General features: G+C 41.5%; 1 protein-coding gene across 1 annotated transcript in view; it reads left to right on the top strand.

The window, feature by feature from the left end:
* The first annotated feature begins 3413 nt into the window (after positions 1 to 3413).
* LOC111224117 (leucine-rich repeat-containing protein 4C-like) overlaps positions 3414 to 26837 on the top strand; it is a 37498-nt gene continuing 14074 nt past the window's right edge. Inside the window, exon 1 of the mRNA XM_022748527.1 lies at positions 3414 to 3540. The gene's annotated coding sequence lies outside the window, so the exon portion shown is untranslated. The remainder of the gene's footprint in view (positions 3541 to 26837) is intronic.

The raw sequence follows: 26837 nt of genomic DNA, 5'->3' as shown, positions 1-26837 counted from the left end.
GAAGTGAAGAACTTATGAACCACTGTCATATTCCGAATTGTCCACCAGATTAAAGCCGTATCGCTCATTTTGCCATGTCATGGCAGGTATACTGTGTTTCACTGTGTAGAAGCACAAGGACAGAGTTTGACTTTTAGTTTTCATATTGAGTCTCTGACTTTGATTCAGTCAAAAACCTTTTTTTTTTTTTGACATCTTATTTCTTATGATCCTCACACTTTTTCATCTCAGCTTTCTATAAAACTCCGTCAACCTCAAAGATCTTCATTATACAGTGAATAAATACGACTGCTACCAGCTTTAAAGAATATTCTTTTTCATACATAACTATTAGCCATAACAATAGATAACTGTTGCGACCTTTGTAACACAATTTACAGATGACGAAGCAAAGGAAAATCAAACCTCGTGTCGTAGTAACGTGTCGGGCCGCAGCAGATTAGATTCATCGTGTTTCTGGAAACCAATCCTCACAAAAGATAGTCAGAGCTTAATCCTTCAGCTGATTGATAAAGGAGTCGATCGAGAGAAAGTGAATCTGCAACTATTCTGGAAAAAGATCATTTAAGTCTTTTTTTTTCGCCACACTAGCTTTGAATCTTTAGGGACGTCAACGTCTGGTAATGTTGGCCGGTCGTTCCACCGCATTAAAACATCTTAACTGCTGCTGGATGGATTGTCGTGAAACTTGGCGCTGACAGTTATGTTGACTCCTACTGACTTTGGTGATCCCCTGACTTCTCATCTAGCACCATCATCAGGTCAAAATTTCAATTTGTCCAACGCTTTGGTTCATCTAACAGAGTGATTTTCTATTACAGCCTCACAGAGCCATTACACTGAAGCTGGAGACTTTTGTTTAAGAAGAAATGCAACAACAACAAAAAAAAAACAAAACAAAACAAATTCACTAGTTCTGATTTGTGTGAATATTTTCTGGTTAATTTTGTGGATCGTGTGTCAAAACAAGCACTTTGATGTCAACAACTTTGGAAAATTGTCATTTTTTTCTTCCTGTTTCATGACATTTTATGGATGAAATGATGAATCAAATTGCCAAATTGCTTGATAATGAAACTAATTGTCATAGTTGCAGCCCCATTTTCCTTGTTTGGTGCTTTGATGATGGTGGTGGTGGTGGAAGAGTGCTGTTTAACATGTCAGTCTAACGTGGTGGTGTTCATCTGGTGACATATGAATCATACTCATATAATTCAGTGACCCTTCATGTCCTGTATGGAAGTAGCTGCTATGGTTGTTTCACGTTTCTCTAACTATAAATTCAGATGTTTTTTTGTCACCACTGGTCTGTATAGATAATTACTTTCTTTCAGGACTTCATAGAACCCCCCCCCTCCCCCCTCCGGTGATCAAAACAACATGTAATACATTTCCATTATGACTGATTTATATTCATCTTTGTTCTCTCGCTCTCTATCTCCCTCGGTCTCATTCAGCAGCACGGCCTCGGTGGCCAGGAGCCACTCTGTCACGTAGCTGACTTGCGGCCCATTATGTCATCTAATGAGACAGGCTGTTCATCTCAGATCAAATGAATGCACCCTCACTTGTCCATCTTCAGGTTCTGCAAGTCACTAAACCTCCCCTGCCCCACAGTAGCAACCTGTCTGTCACACTGGGCTCTGCAGTGGATGAAGATTTCCCCCTTTATATGACCATCACCGGTCGAGGCAAGTTTCAGCCGCGCAGAGGTTGCCTAGGTTACTTCAGTCTGCTTCCACAGTGTTATTGAAAGGAATACATTGGATTCACATAAATATGCTCATTGGAAATAAGAGGTGGGGAAATAATAATGTAATGTTCCAGTAAGTTCAAAGCCTCCATCAGTATTTCTTCACCAGCTGTTTTCAACATGGTGGACTCATGCACACTCTCTATCCGTGCTTTTAATGTGGAGGAGAGCTGATAAGACCTCTACATGTTGAATGTGTTGGATGTGGATTTATTTGTGGATGCAGACTGTGGAAATGGTCCGTTTTGGATGACTGGACAGAGACTAACGCCTGTAGGTGGCAACCATACCTCATCAACAACTGAATCACACGTGGACGCGCACCCACGCACACACAAACACACTCAAAAGACATCAGATCTGGGCTTTATGCATTAATGCCATTGATCCCTGATAATTAACGACCGCTGAGTGATTTAAATGGGCGGACGGACAGGCAGGCAAAGTGGTCAAAGTTAAAGTGGTCCCTGGGCGATACAGGAACACACTCACGCCTACACAGGCGCGCACCTACCTACACTTGGATACACACACACACACACGCGCGCGCACACACACAGACACACACAAACACACACACACACAATCACACACACACACACACACACACACACACACACACACACACACACACACACACACGTGACTCGCGCACACAAGCGCGTGGCAGATCTGTGCCTGGAGACCGTGATTTCAACGTGCTCGCTATTCAAGTCATGGACTGCAGCGAGCGGGGGAACCATTAGGAGCCGGTGGCAGAAACCCGCTTTATTTGCAACACACGGATGCTGCTGCTGCTGCTGCTGCTGCTGCTGCCACACCACCCGGATCGGACAGTCTCCCTGACAAGGGAATTATTACTAATATCAGCGCTTATATAATCAATACACCGGATTGGGGGGGTGGGGGGGGATATAGCATCTCGTGGATTCTTCCCATTCTTCTTGGTAGAAAACAGTGTACACCATATGCTCTGCGATTTTTAGAGCAGGCTATGGCAACCCGTTTGTCCTGATGCGACGCGTGTGATGGTTGCAGTGGGACGGATATCCTTAATTTTATCCAATAGGCGTTCTCAGGGTTTTTTTTTTCTTTTTTTTTTTTTTTTTTTAGGACGCTTCTGCACCCCTTTCTGCGCTGACCTTATCAACAATGCTGTAAATAGGTAATTGTTAATTGTCACGTCTGTCTACTGATCTTTTTCATCTGTTTCAAAGGAAATGATCAGCGCAAGAAAAGCAGCCAGACTGCTGAATCCTAAAGAAAGAGCCCACTTTGGCTTCTTTTTTTTTCTTCCTTTTTTTCTTTCAATTTTTTCGGGTCGAATTTGAATTGGCCATTTTTTTTTTTTGAGAGAGGAAACCACCGGTGGGAGTCAGTTTTGGACTGTGACTGGTTTGGGGGGGAAAAGGGCTTAAACACAGACTTGATCCCCCCATCATAAACTCTGCAGGATTTCCTCCTTCTCAGTCCAGAGGAATATCTTCAGGTCCAGGAGGCTACTGCTGGTCCTCTGAGGGTTTTCATCGGTGGCTCACTCACTACATCCGAGGGAATGGTGGCCGCACCGCAGATCCACGCAACTCTTTCTGAATGTTTGGCATTTTTCGCAGGCGAGCATCTTGACTTGTGATCGAGAGAGAGACGCGGACTGCAGCAGCCTCCAATCCCTTTCACATGGAGATTTGTGCCTCGGTCGCGCTGCAAATCTTGAAAACGGGGACCGGGGCCCTGCTGATTTTTCCTGCACTGCTCTCATCCTCGATTTCATTTATTCGAGAAAATGCGTAAGTATCTTTCATTGAATTCAGTCCTGATGAGGCTATTCGGCGTGATGTGCTGCTGTATATTCCCATTACTCATCGCCATTTAACCCGTAATTTGTGGCTGGCTCACAGACTTCCATGTAACCAGAGGTACTTTTTTTTAATTCTTTAACAGACTGTGTCTTTTATCTTGTCTCCATAGGTGGGTTGTGATAGCTGTCTCTGTCGTGTGTGAGCGATTGTGTGTGTTTCTGAATGTGTGTGTGTGTGAGAGAGATATACACAGAGCTGTAGATAGAGATAAAGATAGATGGGAGCAGAAAAGGGGGGTTGAGGAGGTGTGTGTGTGTGTATGGGGTGGGGGGGTGGGGGGTAAGCTTGGTGCAACCAAATTGTGTGTTTGAGCGCTTGGTAGAGACTGTATGGGTCTGTATGTGGTAGTCCCTGTTGCCAGTAGGACATTACTGCTAGAAAAAGGCCTACGTCATATGGTAATTCAAATTCAGTTCAGGTATTCTCAGCATACACGTTTGCAGCAAAAAGAGCGCCGGATTGGCCAGGTGGGCCGGCTGGCCCCCACAGGAAGGGGCGCTTTGAGTTGGAATGTGGCAAAGCAAAAGCTCCAGGTCCAGGCTTTATACGGCAGAATCTGCTCGTGCTCAACCTCATGCACCCCCCCCCCCCCCCCACACCTTCCCCCTTCTTTCTCTCTGCTCTCGATCTCTCGTCTCTGCTCTCTCTATAAAACTTCTGCGCGTGTTGACCCAGTACGTCTGCAAAAAAAAAAAAAGAAGAAAAAAAAAAAAAAAGAAAACCAGCAAAGCCACCCATGGGTGATACACCTCCAGGAGAAATGAGGTTGTCATTTCTTCTTACCACAGCCTGAGCAGATTAAGCACTGCAGGGTATATTCTTTAAAATTTAAACTGTCAAGTCCTGCAGTTGTTGCTTTGGCAAACACAGCCCTTCTTAAAAAAAAAAAAGAAAGAAAGAAAAAATAAAAAAGAAATGTGAATAGGAGCTGTCCATCAGTGGGAGGTGCTGAAAATGCCCTGATGCTGAAAATACTTGTGTGTTGGTTGGAACGGGTATAGAGGGAGCAGCCATCACATCTGAAATTGCTGCTGCAGCCAAAAAGCATTGCACTTAAACCTGAACCGGTTCGTCCTCCAGTGCACACTGTCATATTCACACCTGGAGATTTAACGACCTGCCTGTAAAATGAAGGACGCAGTCTGAGTGTTTGAGAGAGGGTCTGTCATTTAGAGAGTTGGTTACCACAATATTTGCGTGCATGCATAAGCGTAACCTACTCATTATATTTCATCTATAGCCTGTTTGCTTGAGTTGAAGGTGGTGGTGTGGGGGGGGGTCTTTATGATTAAATGATGGATTGAACCATTTGTAAAGTGTTCTGTCAGTGAAGACAAGCCTGTTACACATCAGTATCAGTGTGTCCTTTAAATGTCTGACGACTCAGACAAAACTGTTAATTTGAGAAGAATAAATGTCTTCGATCAAGCTGCTACTGGTGTTGTCACCAGCATTTCACAATTGTTCGTAGTGAAATATGCATTTCATCCTCTATGCAGAAAAATACTTTCCTTCTAACCTTTTCGTTTACAGTCGAATTTGTTTTGTTTCTTTTTAGATTGGCATTACATTAAAATGAAGGCCACACACCATTGAGTGTATCAATAAGGCACTGGGCCACAACCTGAGCTGCTACACTGAGGAAAAGACTCAACTGAGAATTCAACAGAGAAATGTGACAAATTTTTACAAGCAGTTCCTCCATTTGAACTTTAAAGGTGGCCAGAAACAGTGTTTGTAGTATAACTGTAGGGCTCAGCTTGGTTGAGACTGATGACCGTTACTGCCAGGGTGGTAAACATGATTTCCATGCTCCGCAAACAACTCGGGGACCTGTCACGGCCTGTGGATTTTTTTTTTTTTTTTCACCTTGTAACACTCCTCCGGTCATCATGACAGAGACACCAAAGCATAAGAAATGTGATCACTCTGACAGGCGTAGGTTTTGGCATTTACCTGCCCGCTAAGGGACCAAATGGATGTAAACTGTGCCAGGACCACTCACCAGAACAGCCCTGACAGAAGCCTTCACTGTGGGAAATCAGCACTTGGGCGAATAGATTCCTTTTCATGCGTGACACACATGTAGTCAACCACTGGTTCAGAGAACAGAGTGAATGGTGACTCATCTAACCATCAGAGATTTTTTCCTCCTCAATAAACTGCTGCTTTTGTTCTTGCACAACCTGCTGCGTAAAAGAGGTAATTTACACATAATAAGGCCTTTACGGCTGCAGCTCCATCATATCGCTCCCTAAATTTCTTGTGACAAGCTGCCTTCTTACACCTCAGACAGACTTGTCTTCTTTTTTGGTTTTTTTTCTTGCATCTGGAGATAATGCACAAACATCACAGTGGAGGACTATATGCATCTGCTCTTCCCAGGTGGTTATGTCTTCTCAATATATTTTCATGACATCATCACCTCAGCCACATTTTCTAATCATCAAACATAATTAAGTCAAACAATATACATAATATACTCCCACAATCAGCCCTCTATAAAAGTAAGAGATTTTTCTTCTTTGAGCCACAGGAGCCAAAATAATGAGCAACTGGGTCTGCACAGGGTTTTTACACACAACACTAAGCATGGTGGGATGTTAATCACTGAGTAATTTCAAGGACCAGTTCCACACCTGTGTGGAATAAACTGCATGATTTGTTTTCTCCCTTCTTTTAGACTTTGAATGAGCTGTCAGTCAAACCAGATTTCATAATTAATTTCCCGCTCCTCGGGTTGTGGGTCAACCGCAGAAAACAAAGTTCATTGATGCTGCAACCAAATCTCCATCTGATTTTAGGGACATTTTCAAGACACACTTACAATGGCAGTATGTTCAGCGTCAGTCTGTGATGGTACTGAAATTAGCCGAAGACACTCAGGATTCATTTAATGCTGGAACAATTAAGTCGATAAATGATTAATTGACAAAAAGCAACGCACAAGTCATTTATCAAGCAAACTATCATAGATTATCTCAGATGTGAGGATTTGCGGCTTTTCCTCGTTTCATATTATTATGTATTGACCACCTCTGGGTTCTGGGATTATCATTTAAAGGCGTCACCTCCTGGGATAACGTGATGAGCATTTGTCACCATCTCCTGGCATTCTATAGACTAAACTACTGATTGATCATTCACAAAACATACCAATCAAGAGATTAATCCATAAGGAAAATTATAAATTGTTGCAATCCTAGATATAGATCATTTTTTTCTCAGTGCATCTAATGTCCCTTTTCTTTAGTAAGTGACTGTGTAAACTTCTGTGACTAAACACCTCTTTGTATAATGATGGCTTTTGTTAAACTACACTTACATTGTTTGAACTGGGATGGATTAATGTCCATTTTTGAAAGCCTTTGGTTTCAACCTGTCAACAGCAAAAATGCTGATTCATTTTCAAATTACTATCTTCGCCATTGCACTTATGCTTCTGGCGAGTGATGGGGGCAGTCAGTGTATTTGAGGGATATGCTTCACGAGAAGGTGGCACTGTTTTGTTGCTTCATCGCTTATATTGCCTTCTGCATGCTTCTCTGTGTGATATGAGGATTGGTGTTGGGAGTGGTGATAATTTATGGCTGACATTCTGTCTGTCCCCAGGCCGGTGCCTTTTTTCTTTATCTTAACTAATGCAGAAGGATTGTGTGTGTGTGTGTGTGTGTGTGTGTGTGTGTGTGTCTGTGTGTATGGATATGTACTGTATGTGTCTCTGTGACATAAATAAGCGAGTGGGATGCAGCTTGCGATTAGACTGACTTCCAGCCGGCTCCATTTTGATAGATAGCACTCTGTATCTTTCCAGTAGTACCTCCACAAAACATGTGTTTGTGTCGAGTCAAGAGACAGGCCGATCTGAACGAGTTGGACTGCTCGGGTGTGAAAGAGTCCAATGCACGCCAGGCTGGAGAGACTTAGTATTCACTGTAGCAGCTTAAGTTTTGCCTTTGTGCACCAGAAAGGGGGGATTATTCAGCGAATCCTGCTCTGTGTCATTCACGAGTCTGAATTTCTAAATCAACAAATATTAATGTGGTGATGTATGAAGAGGCTGTATCTGTGTGTGCGTCTGTAGATCCAGTGCTGTTCATTATCACTAAGTGTGCCTTATGTGGAGTGACAGTGTTGACGCTGCACAAAATCATAACTTATGGCACAAATGTCATCGTGACACGTTCACTGTTTTGACTGCAGCCGTTGGTGCCTTATTTCACCATCTGTGTTGTGTACCATGTGTCTGCAGTGGCCTGCAGCAGGAACCAGCCATCAACTCCAGTGAGAGCTTCTGATAGAAAGAGTATGTTCAGGCTACGGGTACCATGTTTCTGCCTCCTCAGCAAACCAGCCACTTTCTGCAAATGCCATAATGCTCTCCACAGATTCCTCTACAGATTCCCAACAGCCTACACATACGCCGTTTAGCGATAATGCACGAGTCAACATTATTTTCTGTGATTATAGATACGGTGGTGCTGTGATGTGAGGCACAGCTGAGTACCGCCCACTGCTCTAAAGAATGAATAATAATTACAGTAAACAATGTCCTAAAGGCAATTATGGCTTTCATACAAGAGTTTCACTGATTTTTATTTCTTTAGTATTTCAGAAGTTTTCTTCAGATTGTAGGAATATGAATAAAATCAAGACATGAAAAAACTGTTGATGCAGCGTGCAGGAAAGCACAGAAAGCTGTGCACCATGGAAATTATTTCTGAGAACATTTCATTTTGGATCTGATCCCAACTCTCTCTATTTTACTTGCAAAAACAGAGAAAACCTTCAGGACAGGTAACCATCAATTCACTTAATCATTCAGCTAAATAGAAAGTAAGTCCCAGTCAGCGTGGTATTATTGATGTGCAGTTCACAAAATGTCTAGACATCCAAGGTAATGCTTGGCTAAATTTGTTTGTTGTTGTCATTTCTTTTTTGCGGGGCCAGACCTATAAATGTGAATGTCCGTGATTGACTGACTGAGTGATCAAGTTGCACCGTTTGTCAGCCGAACACCACGTGACCAGTGACGAGTCATAAAGTTACTTACAGTGTGAAATGTTGCAGAGAAAAAAAAGCACCTAGCAACAAATCTAACGATGTTTTGGACAAACCTCAGCTACTTTCCATAGAAGAGAGTCGTCAATACTACCACGTGAAAAGGTACACCTCTCTCTGCGTCTACTCTGCTCAGTGAGTGGCGGGGTTGTTATCCAGATGGAGGCTGAGAGACAAAATAAGAAAGATATTCTGTCGCTTTTAACTTTCGAGTGTTCATTTTACAAGTAAATATAGCTGAACACTTACTGCGATGTGACCTATCTGGAAAAAAAAAAAAAACTTGAGCTTTAGTTGCTAGAATGTGTGTCTTTGTTTTGTGTTTTCGAATATCAAAACATTCTCCCAGTGTAGGCTTGAAAGGTGGCTCCTGTTCCTTCATGGAGGACAGCAGCTTGCATTCACAGCTGCTACAATGAATTAAAAAAATTTTAAAAAAAAAGTATGAGTATGTCCATAGAATCGGCTAAACTCCTGCAGCATTATCCACGTCTCTTCTGTCCATCTGTATGGTCAGTATGTTCCAAACTGTCCAATTTTTTGCCAAAATATGGCGCTAGACAGTGATGGACAGTGAAGTATATTTTACTGCAGGAGATTAACTGGGTTAGCTGTTGGAATCCATGTTGTAAACGCCACAATCAAATCTATCACCCTCTGCTAAGGAGCAATCTTAAAAAAGCTCCCTACAGTGAGTGAGTATTTCATAGTAAAAACACAGATTTTTTTGAGTATTGGTGAAATATTCCTTCACTTCCTCTGGAATGTGGTCTGAACTGAACAGAAACAGAAACTACTTTTTTTGGTACACTGTGTATGTAAAGATAATAAATACACAGATGTATAGGAAGTGTCTTGTTTAAGAGGCGAAACGTCATATTAATTAAACTTCCGTCAAGAAGAAGATAACAAGCCATGCTAGCAGCTCTGTGAGGCAGAACCTACAGGCACCAAAGTCCATAGGATTCATCATCTGGGAACCATGAATTTCTGAGCAAAAGTTGGTGCCAAACCATCCAGCAGATGTAGAAATATTTGTGTGAAATAGTGAAAACATTGGCCTGTCAGTGGCGCTATAGTAATAGTCAGGAAATCACGGATGTCAGGATTCATCCTCAGTTATATCTCAGTGGATATCTGTACCAAATTGCATCAAGCTGTTGTCAAGACATTTCTGTAAAAAGCCAGAAACATCAGTCTCATGGCCCTAGGAGAAAATGTAGGGGTTCATCAAAGTCAGAAGGATTCCTTATCTGGAGATGGTGAATGTCTGCGCAACATTTCACAGCAATCAGTCCAGTAGATGTTGTGACATTTCACTTTGGGCCAAAAGTTGCGGACTGGCTGACTGACCAACAGACATAAGCATCCCTACAGCTACGCTGCTAGCATGGCTAAAAATGGAACACCTACACCTTCAGCTGCATTTCATCTGTGAAACAAAACTCCTCAGTGCTCCTCCTGCACACACGGCCCACAGCTTTACACCATAAAGAAATTTCCTGCAGGATGTTCATGATGTGAGAAGCTACGGTTCTCCCTTTAACCTTTTGTGGTTTGCTAATTAGAGATTCACAGAGGGCAGAGAGGAAGAGAGAATCAAATCTTTACTCTGCAAAGACCGCAAGCAGCTTATATGTGCAACACAATAAATGTATGTTGTAAGCCACCCACCGGCAAGTTTGCACAGCACCTGCTTATGTCATCTCAAAACACAACACAGCAGAATCCAACGTAGTGCTGCGCGATTAATCTAACCACATTCGCAATCCGCAACTGCAGTGTGCCACATGCAGGTGTGAGTGTGACAGCATCTTCTCTGTTCTCATTCTCCCATTCGCCGATAATAGAGGAGATGACCAATCAGTTTCTGTTCAGGCAGTGTTTAGAGTGTGTGCTGTGCATGGTGACATGACTAACTGGTGTAGAGACTAGCTGAGACGTATGCCACGTGCAGACTGACACTTATTGGTGCTAAAGGTAAGGTACCGCCTGGTGGACAGGAGGTCCGATCCCTAAGCTGTGCAACAAATGCAGCGGTGAGGTTCAAGCGACACCATGTGTTTATTATATTGTAATATCTCACACTATTCTCCACTTTTTGACCAAATCAAACATATACCATTTGTATTCTGCCATTTGACGCGTCAAGTTCAAACCCAGTGTAGGTGAAAACAAGACCTTGGAAGGGCTTTGCCTCAAAGCCTGGGCAAATCTCATTGTCTGCTTATCAGCCTCAAATTTACTCCGCCTTACTGAGATATTCCCTTAGAGAATTAGGGATAATAGCTGAAGTGATGACTGTCATGATGAGTCTCTATCTCTCTCATGTTCAATGCCCCCCCCCCTCGTCCTTCCATCTCCCTCTAACTTTGCCCCTATTTATCTAATTCCCTACATATTAATATACATTTTATCTGCTGCCAGTTCATTTAGCTCAGATGTCTTTGATGAAAATATCTTAACATTACTTAGAGCCATGCATGCATGGACTTTTATGTTGCAACTTACGAGGAACAGACAGCGATTCATGATACAAAGAAGGGAGTTACCGAATCAGTGTAAGAATGAAAATAATATCTCGTTCATTAATACTTTGGCATACAGTGCAGGTTCTAGTTGCTGGAATACACTAGATTGGCTTAATTGGCAAAGATGAAACCCTAGCAACTGGCGCCAAGTCAAACACTACTAAACTGAGAAGGGAATTTTGTGAGGCTGACAAGATTGCCTCTTGTGTGGCTCAGAGTCGCCTCTGATACATTTTTACCCTTTTATGACAACACTTTTCTTCAACCAGTGTTTTCTGGATTTGAACATGGGTGTTAGAACATCCTGTTCCCTTGTTGCCATGTACTAATACATTAATGGTGAACCTCATTGTTTGCCACAAGAGCATTTTGTCCTTCACATTCAAAGGAAAAGAAAAAGAAAAGCTCTTATGGTGCCTTTCTTTGTGTCTTGTATCCTCAATAATAACAAAGTCCCTTTCATTTGTTGTGAAATGTATAAAGCCTCGGCTAAGTATCCAGTACAGCTGGATTTCTTAAAAAGAGTTGCAGCTTAATTTGATCTTTTACTTGTTTCCTGCATCCGGTGACTGTTTCATGTGACTGGAGATAATAATGTCCAGCTAATTACAACCAGAGTCCTCCTGCTGAGACTATGTACATATTATGTTCAATCCAATGTTTTCTAAATTATCATTACATAATGCAGGTGCACAGTGAGTACGTAGGCTACAGTGCCGTAGGCGCACATTAAAATTAGTAAAGCTATTTACTGTAAATATGTCACAGTTAAATAGCTCTCCTTTAGGAAAATAGACTCTACATCACAAGTTTTCTGCAATATCTGTGGAAAGAGGACTGTCAGTCTGAGTTGACTGTGGAAGGAGAATGTGGACAGAATAAAGGCACGGTGAACAAAATTCTACTGCTGAAATGAATTTTTTTCCCAACAACAGCAGCATGTCAAAGGTACGGCTCGCCTACAACACGCTGAGATGGATGTAAAACGACAGTTGTGGGGTTTTTTTCTTTCTTTCTTTTTTTTTTTTTTTTTTAAATCCAAGCAGCTTTGTTGACATCACTGACTGACACTGCCATTTTGGCACTTTGCAATTAACTCATGGGGTCACTCTAACTGTGTGATATCAGTATTGTAAGGAAGTGTTGTGGTGTTTGAACAGGACATGGAACCAAGGCAAAGAATAAAGGATCAGAGATGGATCAGGCTTTATCACCATAAATGAACAATTAAAAAAATGCACACATCGAAAAACACCAATTTGATATATATATTTTTTTAAAACAAATGTTGTCCCAATATTAAAAGGTGCTGTATTGCAATCATGTAAATTACAGGCAGGAGACATGCCATAAATCAGACAATTAGATAATAATTAGCCAAGAACCTTGCGGATATTATTAGTAGCAGAGAGGAATTTAATATAACATAAATGAACTGGAACAGGTTTTTCCTAATGCCATTATTAAATGCTTAAAAAACTACAAACAAAACTCCATTTATCTCCATTTTCTCCAAACCCCACTATGTCGTCCGGGATTTACATGGCTCAATAATGCTTAGGTTAAACGGGGAAAAAAAGATTTATGTGAGTTGACTGTTTTAATCAGTGTTTTGATAACTGATTAATTCACTGCAAAATTAACCAGCAGCTGCTTCTCAAAGGTGTTTAGATGATTGCAAATATGTAAATATGTTTGGGGTTTTGAAGATGTCGCCTTTTTTCACTATTTTCTGTCATTAACACAAACAGATCAATTAATGAATCAATCAAGACAGTAATCAGCAGATTAATCAATAATGAAAACGATAATTAGTTGCAACCCTATGGTTTTCAATCATCAAAGGTGGCAAAACTTCTCAGGGGATTATTTGTTAGACTGTGAGCGTCGTGTGTTTCCTTGTAATGTCTTTGAGAGCACACAGCTGAAGCTAAATTTTGCAAGCCTGTCTAACCAGCACCTGCTGCTTGGACTTTAATTATCCAGACAGGGAATACTGAGACAAACTAAGGGGGAGTGTGAAGTCTTTATCTCATTCACACCTTGGTAATGAAAGCACTAACAATAGTGTCAGAGACAGTATCGCTGCTTGACTAACCTACCTACCACTTTTGGTGTGGTGTTTCTATTTAACAAGTCATATCATCTGATTGGATCAGGGTGCTTCATCGCGCTGGCGTCCAATCAGGCTGCAGAGTCACTGTTATTCACCAAGAGCGCAAAGCGGGTCAGACAAAGTGCAGTGTCAATATACCTGATACTAAGAATAAAATCTGACTATGCTTTTAGGTGAAAACTTTATGCCTCCTGAATTTTCAAGCACTGAAAAGAAGAAAGCCTTTTTTTAGTTTATAGCTTGACCGCAATGTCTTGTGTTGAGTCAGTATCATGGGTTTGAAAATGCTTTTGAGAGGGAAAGAGCATGCACATTCTCAAATGAAGTAAAAATATGGAAATAATCATCATTTAAGTCAAATCTAATGCAATTTCATTAGATCATATCACAACCAACCTCCAGGGCTGAAAAACAAACGCTAAAACCTGCAGTTCCTCTAATGACTCTGAGTCTGGCTCCAACAGTGAGTCAATCCCCATAGACTCCCATGTTAAAACAGAAATAAACATGTTTACAGCCTGGTACAAAGAATGGTTTGGGTCTCAACAGCTGATCTCCTGCGTCATGACAACTGTACAGGGGGTAAACTTTTATACAACTCACCTGTTTACATGTTATTAAGGCTTAAAGTTATGCATAATTGACGGCGTGGCCGCTTTGAGTGACAGGTGGGTGAGCGTAAGTCTCAGCTCCACACACGCCTTTTTGCCCATTTTTGGATTAGCTGGTAGTTAGGGGCGGAGTCAGGCACTGCCAAAATGGCGACGGTGGAGCAGCTCACTATGAGCTTCAAAACCGCTCTCCAGAAACCTGTGGGTGACGTCACGGAGGCTACGTCTATCTTAATTTACAGTCTATGATCACAACTAGGGCTTCAACCAACAATTATTTTCATTATCAATTAATTTGTTGATTATTTACCAAAGAAATCCATTAATTGTTTGGTGTCATTTTCAAAAAACTTTCTTTAAAAGCTCTTTAAATTGCTTGTCTTGATAAAGAAAAGTTTAGAAAAGAAAAGTGTGGGGCTTTTTAACAGTTTTATGATCATGATGGTCAACAGATTAATTGATAATGACAGTAATGTAGCGCTAAAATAGAATTACTGTTGTCCAACTGACTGAAATGATTTGATTTGTGCCAGACAAGCACCAGTATCCCCCCCAGTAGTGTTTTCTCATTGTTGGGTAGTGATGACATGTAGACTATGTATGAGTCATTTAATATAGAGTAGAGCAGCTAGGCTAAGGGGCATATGGCCATGTTGGAGCAAAGCCATGCGGCTTAAGGCAGGGTAAACGGATGGGCAGAGATTGTTGGTGCATTAGCTGTTCGGCTCTGCATCATGTTTCCTTGTTGTTTCTACAGTGAGCACGCTGTTTATCCAACAGCAGTAAATAAAACACTGCAATCACATTTATTTTTTTTTTGCTCCATGTTAGAGAAAGTTGGTGTTCGAGGGAATTAGGGCTGTCACACTGTAAATACCATTTGTCTGTGCATGCAGATGAGAGAGACAGAGTGAAACAGAGAGGCAGACGGAGAGGGAGAGCGCCTGTGATCCACTAAAATATCCAAAGACGCTGTATTCACACGTTATTCACGGACAGTTTGTACCAACACTGACGTTCTGCTGAGGCTATGATTGGCTGTGATTGGCTAAATGCACTAGAGAAAATGCTGCCGCAGAGTTAGAGAGCTGACGACGGACTGTGTGTGTCGACTGTTGATTATGGGGAGAGCCTGTGGTTCCATCTATTTCATATTCATGAGCCAAATGGTGCACGATGTAATATTCATGAACAAATTAGACGTTCAAAACACCAGTGTGAGTGCGGCCGTACGCAGAATGCATAGGGACTCATAAACCCAACTTTCACTTGAAACTCTTCCACCTTCTCCCGGCCCAGTGGATGAATTTGAATCTTGTTTTCTTCCGTCACTGATCCTGATGCTGCTGTTCCCTGTTGAAATGAGCTGCCGATGCTGAATGTATCCCGCTGATTTTTTTTTGTAGTACAAAATTCTGGGCTTCTTTCCTTACGGCAGTTTCCACCATCTACAAGCAGTGGTAAAATAAAGACGGCCCTCTTTTTTTTTTTTTAATATATCCTGTTTACTGTACGAGAGGTTGAGAGCCGACTGGCTTGTAAGAGACCGGCTTTGTTCTGCCTCTCTGATCAGCTGGCTTGCTAGCAGTTGGGCCGGAGCAACAGAAGTGTGTCTAATCAAGCTGAGCCCTGTTTTAAAAGGCCCTGCAGTCCTTGGGCAGAGGCCGCGTTTATGACCCAAAATCGAGGAGACAAGCCTGGCCCTCTTCCAAGCCCTCGAGCTCGTATATTCTGTTTGAGCATATCCAGAGGAAAGTGCAGCACTGCAAGGAGGCCCCCACGAGACACCTGTACATGTGTCTCATATCTGACACTGCGTGTGTGTGTGTACACAATATGTAGGATGAAAGACCTTGTCAACCTTCAAACCTCCTATAAACATGGGTTGAGCCATAGCAATAACAGTGAAAACATATTTGATGTGTTGATGCGAGAAGCTCCACAGTGTAACACAACAAGAGATATTCTATGGGGTTAAGAAAAAATTTGTACATCACAAATGCCACCCCCCCCTCAGAGTCTTCTCAGTGTTGCTAGAAATGACCTTTGACTTAACAATCAAATTAGAAACCACCTCATTCACATCAGCTAAATGGGAAACTACAATAATTTCTGAGATTACAGTGCCGTTTGTCAATTACTGTAATGGTGTGGATTTACAACACGTGTTGCCCATTAGGTGATCAGGGTGTTTTACCTGTTCCACAGCTGATCTCCAAACTGAGGGTCACAATCACAATTCATCGCCTTTTGTGTGTCTGATTTGAACAGACTTTGTAACTGATGGCAGAATTAAATAGATTCCCTTCTAAGTATCATAACTTAATATTTGGTAATGGCCTGCATAAATGACACAGCGAAGGCACTAAATCTAACTTAATACCTTTAGTGCTGCATTTCATATTAAGCAGTAGTTTTACCTCAGAAATGCTTCAATCTAACAAAATGCGTCATTCGTCTTTTCAGTTCCTCAGGATTCTCCTCTTCAAAACTGGATGCAAGAGCCGAAATTACACCGGTGTCACAAGTATGACAGGAACGTGAGCTGGATGCAGACACTGAGTCAGCCACCTGAACTGATATTTTTGTGTTGCTGAACTGTAACAGTTTGTTTTCCTCAGAGTGGATCTGTGCCAGCGTGGCCCACGCTCGTGGTGATCAATAGGCATTAGCTTGAGACAAGTGTTTTGTCAAGTAGGTTGTTCAGTGAATGATTGGCAGCTCGCGGCTTCAGTCAGACATCAACATGAACCCTTCCTACACCAGACGGAGCAGACGCACTCCTCAACCTGAATGAACGAGCATGCCACTCACTGGGGCTGTCACTGCTCTGTGCTTATGGTTTTTCACATTTAAGAAAATAAAAATACGCTGCAGATCCTCTGAGCTCTGAAATGATCCATCAGAATATGTTTCTAGATCGGTCTGAGGTGGAGAAGAGGCACCAATGTCACCGCACAGCGACAAGGTCCAGGGATCGAACATTGGCTCTGTTCCTGTTTTTCATTTGCCTGTTGTCATTGTGTTCATCCAAGTTTCCTTTCAAACCTAAAGTCATGCCTCGTGGCTCTGGTTCTTGACTGGTCACTGCACGTCGAGGGTAAAGAGTCATCAAAGGAGGAATTTCCCCACTGAGATTTATAAACTTTACTCTTCATCTGGCAGATCTACAGTAAAATAGAGGGTCACAAAGTTTGGGACTTTCTAGACTTTCTCTGGTTTTTATTTTTCTTTCTAGACAAGAGTGGTTTTGAAGCTCAGAGTGAGCTGCTCCACCGTCGCCATCTTGGCAGTGCCTGACCCCGCCTCACTCCAGGCTAATCCAAAAATTGGCAAAGAGGTGAGGCGCATGTGGAGCCGGCGCTTTGTGGCAATCATAACCTCACCCACCTGTAATTCAAAGAGGCCACGCCCTCAACTTTAAGCTATAATAAAACGTAAACGGGTGAGTTATAGAAAAGTTCATCCCCCATACAGTTATTAGCTGTAGAGACCAAAACCGTTCTTTGTACCAGGCTGTAAACATGTTTATTTATGCTGTTTTAACATGGGGATCCATTGAGTCTATTTGAAGACCTGCAGTTTTTAGCGCTTCAGTGTTGACTTCATTTTTCAGTTTGTCACTCAGTTGCCACTTGGATAGTACTGGAGGTAAAATACAGAGCCAGAAAATGTACTGTTACTGTACTGACGTTCATTAGTAACTGCTGTAGGGGATTTTTGTCATTTTAACCAGCAACAACATTGATCAGCGGTGAGTCAAAATAAGAAGCCGCCATCTAAATGTTTTCTTCATTGGTTTTTGCTCATAAAAAGTTCAAGGAAAGAGAAAAAGAGATTGTACTACTGGAACCACCTACTGGAAACCAACCCAGCCCAGTTTGAGAGGCAGCGAGTCACATCATTATGTAAATGCAGAATTTGCTGATTGATCTGTTGTGTTTCCTGTTGAATTTATTCATTCAATATGTTGACAACTATAAACCTAATCTGGTTTAATTAAATTTCCACTCGCTGTCTTTGTCTGTTTTGACAGGACAGGAAAACATTTGTCTGTTTGCCCTATTAAAGGCTGAAAATCAGTCAGTGTGCTCCGGTCTTGTGTTTGGTTGGGCTGAGTTTGATCTCAGCAGGTCTTCTTCAGACTGAGAGTGCAAGCTGTAATCCGGCTTTGTACGGCTAGAGCCACACACTGGTTCTGTTGCTGTCAATACCAAATTTTTCATTAAAGTTCAAACATCCATATTGCAAATGCAGCCGCAGCTCAATCGATTTTCTTTCACACCTCTAACACAGTTCCCATCCTCCTATGCAACATCTAATGAGCTTCTGATTTTACATGTCAAGTTACACAGATGTATAATCATTGAAACATTTACGTTCCCCGTGCCGTTGCCTTTGCTGGATTACACAGTGGAACAATAGCTAATGCCTCACTTAGCATGTCAAACTTGTTAAATTATAAAGTAGTTGCATATTCATGTGCAGCTCTCCGTACATTAAAAGTGTCTGAATTGCAAGGTTCAACACAGTGAATAGGAATTTGCACAACAAAGAGCCGGGCCTATCAGTAACTAGGGAGGCAGAGAATGTGGCAGTGGACTTTGAGATGTGCAACAGGAGGGGTAATTTAATTATTGAAAATCTTGCGGGCTCCTTCCTCTACTTTCCCCCACGGTGTTCAAGGTTAATTGTCATAAGTTCAGCCTAATCTACCACCAAGGCACAAGGGAGGGGCCAGAGGAGAGATACCACAATTTTATTAAGATGATTGTGCATTCAAGCAATATTTTCCATTAGGCATTGATTCCTCCGTGCAGTCTACCTTCAGGCAGCTTCAAAGAGTAGCTCCAATTTTCTGCACACGTTACTGCTCGTCCCTGCTCCTCACTGGCCAAATAGAAAAACCAATGCAACACATTTACTGTAGAGCCACACGAGGTAATATGAAATGTCTTCTGAACCGTATCCTAAACTGAGGCTCCTGGCTGTGACATTAACAAAAGGTGTTTGGCATTGCAAAGGCGCTGGAGATAGACGCAGGCCATTCCAGACACCAGCATGTTAGCGCGTCTCAGCCGTTTAGAGGATTGCTTGTGTAATACCATCTGTATTCAGGGGATCAACACCCACTTTTACACCAGGGCAGAGAGAGAGGAGCAACACTGACTTCAGCCAACATCTGTCGCTTTCTCTCTGTCTTCCATTCACTCATCCGCTAGTTGCTTTCATCCACTTAAAGTAGCGACACCAGACCGGATATGTTAATTGAAGGAACAATTCACTCTTCAGAGCGAATGTGGAGGATAAAAGCTGTTTGTGAACATAGAACATGAACTGCAACAAAACACAACAATAATTGACTGTTGATATTTAAACGCTCGGTAAATAATTTGTTCCTGCTCATTTATGGAGTGAGCTCTGCCGCATATGACAAGAAATCCAGGATACAAAATCTGCACATGCAACGTGCCATGTAGAAATAAAGTTATTAAAAATTGGAATTCTTTAAACAGAGGTTCCAGTAAAAGGTGCACACTAGAGCTGAAGCGATTGGTTTATTAATTGGTTAGTTAAAAAACAAAAAGACAACAACTATTTTAATGGTTTAACAGACACAACCTTGTTCCAGCTCATGCTCGAATGTCTTATGTGACAGTAAACTGAACGTCTTTAAGTTCTGGAGAGCTGGTCGGACAAAACAAGAAAAAACTTGGACTCTCTCCTGACATTTTATAAATCAAACAATTAATTGATTATTGAAAAGGGGAAAATAAGAATAATAAGCAGATTAACTGCTCAAAATAATCATTAGTTGTATCCCTCCTGCAGATGGTTTTGTATTAAATTATTCATTTCTGCAACTTTTTTTGGGCTGAAAACACATTTGTGTGCCTTAAATCCAGAACCAGCAATGGCTACTTACTATAGGCCCTCCTCCATACGTAACACAAAACAAATCACAATTAAATTTGTGCAAACATGTTACGCACGATCTTCCCAAAAATCAAGTATTCGAGAATGCGTCTGCTATTGATCAATTTCCGTAACTGAGTTCTGCATTCAGCAAAAAATAAAAATAAAAAATATTAGCCAAAATCTCACAAGAGGCTGGTAGAAGGAGATAATATGTATTAAATCATTTTGTTGTTGTTTGTGACAATTAATGTAGAAGTATTCAAAACATAATTTCTTGAAAACATCCTACATGAGTAAATATTATGAGTTGCTATGGACGACCCCGTGAAAAGACTGAATCATGTTACTACACTCAATATATTTGTAACAAGCTCGCCAACAGAGATCCTGTAACCTCCTGTTTGGTTTTGTCTTGACCTTCTATCGTGAAGTCTTTAGATACAAGAGCAAAACTATTTTCTTAAAGAAAGGAAGTACTTCAGGATCGATGACATCGGCGACAGGCGTGAAGGTTGGAAACTTGATGAAAAAGAAGTTGAGAGAGAGAGAGATGTGGCACCTGCCGTCACTGCTATAGTAAACAGGGTAAACATTCGGTGATGCAAATGCACATTATGCATGCACAAACTGCTGTTATGTGTTTCTATATAAAGGAATTGTTTGTACAGTGCCTGTTATTGATGCTAAATGGGCCAACGAGGCAGAAGATGTGATGCTGTAAAATGCAGCTTTCTGTTGACACAGCAGTCACTCGCTGCTGTTTAGGAGACACTTTGTGTGTCTAAATGTGATGAGATTTTTTCCCCACCATTTTATTTTGACAGCAGCTTTTATAATTTATCATTGCTTTGTTTAAAAAACAAAACAGGAACCAGTCTCTTTGGTTCCTCATTGTCCTTCTTCATCCTGAAGTGCTTTTTTACCTTTGGAAGGTCGTTTCCATGTTTCACAATTTAGGTCATTTTTTTTCCTTACATTTTGTGTAAGTGTGATTTGACTTTCTGTAGGTGGCATCAGTTTTTTTTGTGTGTGTGTTTGTTCAGTCACATGACGGTCGGTGCTCACACTTAACTGCCCAGTTTATTCCAAACTAGCTGCTGTTGCTGCTTGAGTGTTGAATCACTCCTGTAAAGTACAACTTTCCACTAGAGAGAGAGCAGTGGACAAGGTGAAGTGTTACCTTGACTGGCTCTGATGATGACGATGAAGTTATAGATTAACATGCATATGTGCATGCATTCTAATCCTCAGTCAATCTCAATCAGTCTCCTTTTATTAAATGAGGAGCCTGAATAATATCTCTCACACACACACACACACACACACACACACACACACACACACACACACACACACACACACACACACACACACACAAAACCCAGAGGAACATTTTTTAATTGTAGTCAACTGATAATAATAATAATAGTAATGACAAAAAAAAGAAAATGGAGGTTAAAGCCATTGATCTGAACCACTTGCCAAAGAGACAATTAGTCTATTGGTTGGAATAAACAGGCACAACAACACACACACACACACACACACACACACAGACACACACACACACACACACACACACACACACACACACACACACACAGAGACACAGTGTAGGATTATTTTGACTTCAACCTTTACTGCTGCTGTCAGAACGAGGCCAAAACAAGCAACTTTGTTGTTCAAATATAGCTCAAACAAGCAACTCTTTTTTTCCCCCACAGACTGAACAGGAGGGGGGGTGGGGGGTGATCAGCACACCCTATTTTAGTCTGCTATTAATTGTCGCGACATTATTTTGGTCTCGTAGTGTTTTCAGGATCAAATAAAAAGGCTTGTGTGTGTGTTCTTTATAAATGGGCCGTGACATACATTATAAGTCTTTTATGCACAAACTGTCTGGATTTATAAATCAAAGGCAGTAAAACATTTTGCAATATGTGAATACGCAAAAATGAGTTACACGTGCTTTAATTATTAAATGTACACCTTGACGGTGACGATGCTGATTTTTTTTGTCTTTAATAAGCGACCTCCTCACGTATACTGTTTGTTTTGTTATTTATAGGTCATGCTGCACATTTGCATATTTCTATTTTGGATTCATTGTGGTGTCAGAGAGATGTCACCCCCGTGTACTTACTGCACTGGAGGAGTACTGACAGCGAGTTGCACACTTTAAAGACGCAAACATGATTTATAAAACCCTGAAGTGTGAGTACTGAAAAACAGCCCTCTTAAATATTGCACATAGAAAACCAGTCTATCATAGCTCTTTCCATTTTGGAGCAGGCCCTGATTTTAATTACTATACATGGTGAATTAGCTAATGAATAATGAATGGATTCCTCACACTAAGTGCTCTGACTGCAAATTCACTTGCAGTTCTCTCACTCTACAACCCCCTCACACACTGCCAATGTTGCTCTCTGATTCTGTCTCTTTTCACCCCCCCACCCCATCACCCCCCCACCCTCCACCCCACCTCCAAGTTGGATTCACACACACAATTTCTTCCCATCTCTGCTTTTCTCACTCTCACTCAGATTTGATTAGATTTTCCTCTGTAAGGAATTATTTAGTGATGATAGTAGAGAATGAGAGGGAGACAGAGAAAGGCTCCGGGATAGAGGGAGACAGATAGTGGCTCTCAGGGGAGCGAGGGGAAGAAGGAGAGAAAGGTGCTTCGAGGAAAGAAAGTGAAAAAGCTGGAGGATTAAGGTGTCGTGGAGCTGCAGACGTGGAGAAAGAAGCAGAGAAAAGACAATGTACTCTGTGTGCTCAGTGAGCAGAACTTCAACTTCCATGGAGCTGAGATCTAAAAAGAAAAAAAAAAAAAAAAAAACTACAAATATACATCCATAAATATAGGAAAATATATGTAATAGTGACTTACACAAGCCCAGGCTTGTGTGTTTTATCCCGCTATAGCCAGCTAGGGAGAACATGTAAACTCCAGACACAAAGGTTCTGTGTGGATTATTTACATTTTGTCACTCTGTCTGCGTCTGTTTCCTCCATGTGCTCCAGTTTCCTCCCAGTCCAAAGACGTGCACGTTAGGCCGACTGGAGACTCTGAGTTTCCTGCAGGTGTGAATGTGTTTGTCTGTCCATATTTGTTAGCGCCGTGACAGACCGGTGACCCGTCGAGGGAGGTTTTCACCCAGAGCATGAATGCAACAAGCAACAAGTGATATAGAAAACATGGATGAATGGATTTGCGGACAACGTAACTATAATTGATTCATTTTCACAAGTATTTTTAATTATTCCAAGCATTCAGAAGTTAGCGATTAGCTGGTGAACGGTGTGGAGCATCTAGAGTGAGATTTTTCTGGTGGAGACCAAAAGCAGAGCCGACGGGAGAGTGAATATTGAACGTACATTCATCAGGCGTCCAGACACGCAAGGCAGCTGAACGCCGAGGTTCGCCAACAGCAGTTTTCCAATAAATCAAACCATATCATATCACCATCAGCAGAGGCAAACCGGGCAAATGCTGGGGTCCACCAGGGCGAAAGGGGGGCCCTGAAGGCCCCTCATACTGGTACATTTTGCATTGACAACTATAAATCCCCTTAAAGTTCACATTAAGACACTAAAGCTAAAGCACTGCTGTTGCTCCAAAAAAAAAAAAAAAAAAAAACCCTGAGGCCCCCGATGACCTGTGCTGTAACTCACATCTACCCATTTCCTGCCTGTGAGGCATTAAAGGAACATCTGTAAAATGTAACATCTACCTATCTGCATGTGGGTGGGGGGTTTCTGGGATTCGATGGGCTTCTTTGCCTGGGGCCCCCCAGAGTCTGGGATCAGTGCTGTGAAATCAGTGATAATATGTCAGCTCTGTTTTCACAACGAGTTTCTGTTGCCCCTGAGTTTCTGTATGTCTCAAGCATTTATCCAAAACACAATACAAATTTGGTGATTTTCAGATAAGTGGAAAGATACAGGAGATATTACAAGTTGAGATAAATCTACTTCTACAGAATTATTTTAAGTTCTCAGTGGATTATATTAAAAATCCACTGCCACTAAACTTAATACAAGGATTTAAATAGTAGTTAATAAAAAATCTGACATTTTGGAGACACATTATATTTTTATATCTCTGTCACTCAGGTCAGGATTAGATGAACTAATACTTTTATCAAGTTACGTCCAATACAGACAAATCAATCACTAGATGTGCAGCATCAAACAACCATAAACATAATGTCTACATGCTAACAAACCTGTAGCTATCATTTTCAAGAGGCATAACCCAGTCATAAATATTATAATCATGTATCATGATATTACACTTTTTCTAAGATTATAAATAACTGACGGAACAAAGTGAACCTTCATGAACAAATACAAACACATGGCTTGGGGTCGCACAATCACGAAAGGGGAGGAAAAACAGAGCAACCTCAGATGGAGAATAATCAGCACCACGGCCGCCGGACGGTTCGGCCTCAGGGCGACCAGGATTAAATATAAACAGTGTTAAATGTGTAAAGATAACCCAGGGTGATGTTAACTCAGGATTAAAGCCCAAGGTTAACAGGTTCAGTGTACTATAACATGATGTTTGCACCGTAGGGCATCGGACTTATGCTGCTACGTGATTCACGAAGGTAAAATTAGTGTCTCATTTTCATACGCCGTTGAATTCACACCATCATCACCGACGTCACGCTCATCACCGCGTTGAGCTGGAGGCCCAGAGTCATGAATGTTAACGTTGCAGTGTAACTATAATACATCACAGAACTCTAGTGTTGCAAAGTTAGCAAAGTTAGCAAAAAAACAAAAAAGTTTAGTTGCTATAAATGTTAATATGCTTGTGAAATGTCAAAAAGAAAAAGCACAAAAACAACAAACAACAAACAAGCAGGACAAACAAGGACAACCAATTTTTCTTTTTTTTTTGGGGGGGGGGGGGGGGGGAGGTACAAATTTTGTACACACTAATCCTAAACAGCTCATTAGCATGCCAGCTGAGACTTCACACTATGAAGGAATAATGAAAGAAAAACAAGATGGACTACCTGCTGTGTGCTGTCAACGCTGGCTACACACAATCAATCAGCCATCAGCAGTGAGAAAAGTAACACAATCCCTTACCTAGCACTGCCACGGTGCATTCAGCAGCTGGGCTGGTAGATAATAATAAAACGTAATAACACTTCCTTCTAAGACTATCAAAATAAGAGGTAATTATCATCATCGTCTGCGGGAAATACAAATTAAAAAGTGTAACTCCCAGGCCTTCCAAATGACCTTGCACCAGCAGAACAATAATATGGCTCATGGTGATGATTTGTGATCCTCTTGGTAGATCTGAGTCTTTATGAGAGACTGCATGAACAGTGCACATCCATCTTTTGCAAAATTGTTGACTGCCACATGAATAATTGCATTTTCCCAGCTTTGATTTCCGACTGACTTTAAGACGGTCTCCCACCAAGCGTCATGCATTCGCTGCCGAATTATCAAAGAAGATTAACAGAGAGAAAAGAAAAGAGGAGGGAGAAGAGGAGGGAGAGAGAGGGGGAGAGAGAGAGAGAGGGAACGAGAGATCACACCACTGAGAAAATGTCTGCTCTTCAGCTTTCATTTATTGAGTCCAAATATATTTGATGGTGGTTATTTTTAAACAGACCTTAATCCTCTGCTCACCCTTCATCGTGAGGTAGATAATTATAGTAATCTGGTCAAAGGGAATTTAATTTCCTAGCTGTAAATCGTTGCAGTGGGATGGACTAGTTGCTTTATGAAAAGGAATTTATAGCAACCTAGAGTTTTGAGACTTAGATGACAAAACATATGCAACATGGAGCATTGCCCAGGATCCGATTTTAATATGCGAATTAGCTCTATTGGCACCAGCCACCCATATGATACAGTGTGGCACATGGCAGGGATATACTTTAAGAAGAATAGTTGAGAAGTACCTATTGTTCTTTTTGTTCTATATAGAGGAGTAGGTGAATAAGTTGCCTTCAAAGTAGGACAACCTAATGGCGCTCTCCTAATATTCACTTCAAATAAAAATCTACCCTTTACCTCCAGAAGCTTTGTGTCTTATGTTGGGAATTTCTTTTGAAGATATTCTAAGTAGAAGAGATTTAAGAGCCCCCCACCCCCCACCCACCCCTCCCTCGTCCTAGCCATACAGGAAAGAGCTTGTAATGTACTCGTCGTTCTTGTCCTGCCCTTGAGCAAATCAGCGATTCCCCACTGACTCCGTGGCAGCTCAGGGGGCGCTCCATGTGAAGATGACCCTACACTCTGACCTCCCTGGAGGGAGCAGAGTGAAAAGAGAATTTCACTGCGGGGATCAATAGAAATATCACATGGTTATCACTTTATTCGAGTCAGTTAAGCAATTGGAGGAAGAAGGGTTTAACTTGACTTTAATCCTTGGCCGAGATATGCAGGCGTCTACTGTATGTATGTCTAATTCTTATGTGAACATGTGTGTGTGTGTGTGTGTGTGTGTGTGTGTGTGTGTGTGTGTGTGTGTGTGTGTGTAGCTCTTACAGGAGTAAATATGATCATGAGGTAAATATATGCATTTTCATTACATAGAAAAAGTTGGTGAATCTTACTGCATTATAAAGAATATGTATTTGACCTTTTAGAATATTAGAGAATCGATCTTCCTTATGCTCCATTTTTTGTGCACTTGTGCATAAAGGTAATTGTGAGTAAACAGCCCACTTATACCCTCACCTGGTGCTCACTGTACGCTCTTTATGGAGGCATCACTGGATGATTGCTGTTACTGTGACATTTCAAGTCAATTCAAACCCCCGGCCAAGCCAACAGATGAACCTGAACATGATGTCGTCAGTGGCAACAGTCTAGAGTTGTTTTTAGAGAGGCATATGGCAAATATGGCTGAAGGTTGGCAGGAAGGTTGATGGTGTAAGTCTACATCTTTTTGGACTCACTATACTTGTTTTGATGTGTTGATTTCATGTTTGTGGGAGTGTG

The sequence above is a fragment of the Seriola dumerili genome, unplaced genomic scaffold (genome assembly GCF_002260705.1).
Source record: "Seriola dumerili isolate Sdu_G_001 unplaced genomic scaffold, Sdu_1.0 BDQW01000011.1, whole genome shotgun sequence".
Lineage (NCBI taxonomy): Eukaryota > Metazoa > Chordata > Actinopteri > Carangiformes > Carangidae > Seriola > Seriola dumerili.
The sequence above is the reverse complement of the archived record's forward strand: the minus strand, read 5'-3'. Positions and strand labels throughout refer to the sequence as shown.